Consider the following 5699-nt stretch of genomic DNA (forward strand, 5'->3'; position numbering starts at 1 on the left):
TACTCATAGGATGACTCCTAATGAGACTGAGGAGCTAAATAGACAAGTTTAGGAACTTTTGAGGAAAGGTTTGATTCGAGAGAGCTTGAGTGCATGTGTAGTACCTACAGTGCTAGCACCAAAGAAGGATAGAGAGTGGAGAAAGTGTATAGACTCTTGAGCTATAAATATCTAATAACCTTCAAGTATCAGTTTCCTTTACACAAAATGAATGATCTTATGGATTGTTTGAGTGGAGCTCAACACTTCAAAAAGATAGATCTCAAGAGTGGCTATCACCAAATATAGATAAGAGAGGGAGATGAGTGGAAGACTACACTCAAGACCAAGGAGGGTCTATATGAGTGGTTATTCATGCCCTTTTGACTGATCAATGCACCAAGCACCTTCATGTAGCTTATGAATGATGTACTAAAGCCATTTTTGGAAAAAAATTGTTATTGTCTATCTAGATGATATTTTGATTTTTAGTAAGTTTTTGGATGAAAATTTATTGCACATTCATAGTGTCCTTGAAAGGTTGAGGGAAGAGAAATTGTTGATTAATTTGAAGAAGTGTAGCTTTGTCAAAAGGGAGTTAGTCTATTTGGGGTTTGTTGTATCAGCTAAGGGTCCCAAAATGGACCCAGAGAATGTGAAGGTAATCTTGGAATGGCCTACTCCAAGGTTTACCACTAAGCTAAGGTCATTCCATGGTCTGGCTAGTTTTTATAGGAAGCTCATCAAGAATTTTAGTAGTATATGTGCACCCCTAATTGAGGGGGGATAGAAAAGATTTCAAGTGGACTATAGGAGCTACATGGAGTTTTGAATTGTTGAAGAAGAAGGTGATAGAGAAACCTCTGTTGGCACTTCCTAATTTCAACAAAGTGTTCCAAGTGGATTGTGATGCTAGTGGCAGTGCTATTGGGGTTGTATTGAGCCAACAAGGTAAACCTATTGCCTATTTTAGTGAAAAATTGAATGATACAAAGAAGAAGTACCCTATTTATGATCAAAATTTCTATGGAATAGTTCAGGCCTTAAAGAAATGGAGGCATTATTTGTTGCCAAAATATTTTGTCTTGTATAATGATCACTAGGCATTGCAGTATCTAAATAGACAAGGTAAATTGAATCAGAGACATTTGAAATGGATAGAGTTCATACAAAGCTATACATATGTGTTGAAACATAGAAGTGAAAGGTCTAATAGGGTTGTAGATGCATTAAGTAGGAGATAATTGTTACTAATAGTAATGCAAGTTTAAGTGGTTGGGTTTGATGAACTCAAGAATTTGTACCCTAAGGATCCTAAATTTGCAGAGGCTTGGAAGGCTTGTAAAGAACCTTTTACTCTAGACAAGATCAAGTGACTAGATTACATGATTCAGGATGGTATGTTGTTCAAGGGACATCAATTGTGTATTTCAAGGAGTTCCATGAGGGAAGACTTCATCAAGGAGAAGCATAGTAGAGGGATGGTAGGATACTTTCATCGATATAAGACCATTTCCATTATTAGAGAACATCATTGTTGGCCTTAATTATCATAGGATGTGAAGAAGTTTGTGTAGAGCTGTCAAGTATGTCAAATAGCCAAAGGATTTAGTCACAATACTAGACTATATTAGCTATATCATGTTCCATCGAAGCCTTGGGAGGACATAACTATGGATTTTGTTCTTGGATTTCCAAGGACACAAAGGGGTAATGACTCAATATTTTTGGTGGTTGGTAGGTTCTCCAAGATGACACATTTCATTCCATGTCACAAGACTCATGGCGCAATGCATATTGTAGATTTGTTTTTCAGAAAGGTGGTGAGGCTACATGGTCTCCCAAAAAGTGATATTTCGATAGAGATACTAAATTTGTGGGGTATTTCTAGAGGACTTTGTGGAAGAAGTTGAAGATAGAATTGAATTTTAGTTCTACACATCATCCATAGACTGATGGACAAACAAAAGTAGTGAATAGGAGTCTGGGCAATTTGCTAAGATGTTTAGTAGGAGATAACCCAAGGGATGGTATTTATTTTCTACCACAAGCATAATTTTCTTACGATAATTCTATAAATAGGAGTATTAGTAGATCACTATTCCAAATTTTGTACGGGAGTAGTCAAAGGACTAGACCAGAGTTGAGAAAAATGGAGCAAGGAGAGAGGATAGGTGCTGAGGTAGAAGACTTTTCTGAACATGTCAAGAACCTAAATGAGGAGATGTGAGCACATATTACCAAGATGAACCTATAGTATAAGGCTAGGGTAGATCAAAAGAGGAGACATAAGGAGTTCTAAGTTGAAGATCAGGTTATGGTATACCTAAGGAAGGAATTATTTCTAATGGGTACCTACAACAAGATGAAGATAAAGAAATTTGACCCCAGCAAAATTTTGAAGAAACATGATTCAAGGAATGCACATGAGGTGGAGTTGATAGATGGGATTCATATTTCTCCTATTTTCAATATTGAAAACTTAACAGAATATCATGATTATGATGTAGATGAGGAGTTGATGCTGGAGCCATGTCTAATTCCTACTTTTGTGAAGGAAGAGATTAAAGAAATTTGGGATAGTCATGTGGGTCAGAGTACCAGAAATAGGTAGAATGAAGAATACTTGGTGAAGTGGAAAGGATGACCAATAGAAGACTCAACTTGGATATTCACAATAGAGGTTGTCCATTTGGATTTTCCTCTACCAACTATATAGTGAAAGGGTAATTTTTTAATCTACCTTGGGTGACTAATGCAGGAGCATCCAGTGGTGTAAGAGAAATCCTGTATCACCCAAAAATATGCTTAGTGTTAGTTTCTATTTAACATGTTTTCATTTCTGGATACCCATTTGGGTCAAATAAAGATTCCAACTCTCATAGTTCCACTATTGGTTTTCTAGGTTAGAGTTTTTGAGCACTTTGGGGTACGTGTCAATGTAGAAAATATTTTATTTTTTAATTGAGCCATAATTATAAAGAGTTAGATGGTTTAAGTTGGAGGGATGATTATACTTTTAATTTAAAGCACTCAAAAAAAGGAATTAGGTGAAAAGGCTATACGGTTTGAAAGTTATTGTAGTTTTATGTTGTCAAGAGACATCCTAAGAGCACTTCAAAGTCAAATTTGAGGCACTAAATGGCCTTATATAGGCCTAATAAATGAGGGACAAGAAAAGCTAGTCCATAGGGGTATAGAGTGCTTGGAAATCTTTCCAAAAATGTAAACAGTTTGTCAATTAGAGTCCCAAATCAAAAGTTATGCCTCCTAGAAGTTGGACTACCATTTTTGGATTCTTCTAATTTTACACTGACTTCTAACATGTTTTCTAGAACCTTCTATTTTGGTGGTGGATTCCAAATGGCATATTCTAAAATGTATATCTAACCCTAAACCTAATTTGGGGTACTTAAGGACATATCTAGCATTGTGAAGGCAATTTTTGGTGGAGTTTTGGAGAAGGTACTGGAGGAGGGTTTTCTCCAAGATCAGACATCATTAGAATCCCATAAGGCATGTCTTTGGTCAATTTTTATTGTACTTAATGTAATAGAAGATCACTTCTAATAATAATATTCCCCTTTTCCTATTGTGTTTATTTTGCCTTAGGTTGTGCCTTCATCAATAAACATTTTGTAAAACTCCTTCCAAATTATTTGCAAGATTAGAAAGTTGAACCTACTTTATTACTATCTCTATTGAAACTTTCTCCAAAAAATTTATTTCAAACTTGTTTTCAGACCATTTCATCAACTTTTCATTGGCCACAATATTGTCGCTATTGACTTTTTTAACAATATGAATTATGTGATTTATTATTGGTACATCCTCTTGAATATCTTGAATATAAAAGGAATCAACAAAAATATCCTTAATTCATGTAGTATCTGCCTTTTTTAATGTTCCCTTCTCATCTCCTCTTGCTTTGACTTCCTCTTCAATAGCTCTTGAAAGATTTTCATTTGTTCAAAAGTATTTTTTTAAAGATCATGCTTATGAAGCACTATCACTTCATTCCATGTAAAAATTTTACTTGGTGACTTTACCTTCTATTATAAAAAATAGTCCACCAAGATATTTGAGGGGGGGGAGGGTGTTGGGGGGTTGAATCAGTTATCCAATAATTAAAACACTTATCTTCATTAAACAAACTTAACCATTCAACCAAAGTAAACAAAAACTATAATAAAGTGCAAATAGATAATTACACTAGATATGTTGACTAGGGAAACTCTTGATCTGAGGGAAAACCCTAGTGGGAATAATGCCCACAAGATGATGTACTAATATAAGTATTCCTTGTTAGAGGATGGACCATATTAGGAGTCTATTACAACAATTAGTACAATGAGTCCCTATTAGGAGACTTTGAATCCCTATTTGGAGATTCAAAACCTATTAGGAGTTGTGATACAATGTATACAAGAAGAGCCCACTGCCTAAACATGTAATTTCAAATATAAGAAGAGCTCACTGCTCAAGCAAGTAATTTACTATTATCTTCTTCTTTCCTCTATCCTATCAACTAGACCAATTAGTGTTAGACCTTGTAGACTAGGTCACAAATCTTGGATCCAAATACCAAACCGTGAATCACTCAGCAAAACCTTAGCAATGAAGTTTCCTTCACTTCCGCACTGCTCTTCTTAACTTCACATTCTGAACTCTCTGCTGCTTTCCAAAAATTCATAATTCACATTTATCCATACCATGATAAAGGAAAATTTCCTTCCTTTATATCAAGTCCATAAAACAATTCCCTGAGTCGGCTATTAGTCCTTCTCAATTAATTATTATAGGACCACATTAAGAACACATTACACTTAGCGATAACCTTAATCTTTCACCTTTTAACTTGAATAACTTTTTGTGCTTGCAATATTATGATGAGCAAGCTTAGCCACATCATCCTCAACATGTATTCTTCATGTCCTCAACCTTGATCCTCAAGATATCAACTTTGCTAAGAAATATAACAAGTTTACCAGAACATGCCCCTATAAACTCTATCTTAGAGTAGACATCACCAAAACTTACATAAATTCTTCTAGACTTATCCTTTCTACTTCTAACATTAACTGCATATACAAGATACTCCTAAGTATCTGCCATAACCTTAGGTGGTTATCATGCTTAGCTAGCTATCCGTACCAACTTGATCTTTCTATTGTTCTTCTGTCAGATACCATAGAAGACATCAAACATGCTACGTTGACATCAATGACAAACTCATCCACAAATGTAAGATATCATCATCAAACCAATCTCTCCAATCTTCCAACAATCTTTTTGATCTTCCAACAATCTCCCCCTTTTTCATTGATGGCAACATAGATGAAAAACATCTAGTTCCAAGAATACCAACAAAAAACTATCCATATTCAAATCCTCTTCATCAATCATACTCCCCCATTGATATACCTCAATGTACTCAATACCAAACTGTTATTACAAATTCATTCCAAACATCTCCCCTTTAGCATAATTTTTTTCATGCAATACTTCTCCCCATAATATGATGCAATACCTCTCCCCCATAATATGATTTTTTTCATGCCAAACTTCTCCCCTATTGACATCAATGTCAAAGGTTTTTGCAACCAACATCTCTACATCAAACTCTACAACAACTAATATTTATTCAACTCGAGTGTCAAGTGACACTTTTCAAAATAACATCAATAAGAGCCCTAGATGACTCTGTCAATCTCAAATAC

Source organism: Cupressus sempervirens, chromosome 3 (genome assembly GCF_028749045.1).
Source record: "Cupressus sempervirens isolate cs-2001-9-10 chromosome 3, ASM2874904v1, whole genome shotgun sequence".
Lineage (NCBI taxonomy): Eukaryota > Viridiplantae > Streptophyta > Pinopsida > Cupressales > Cupressaceae > Cupressus > Cupressus sempervirens.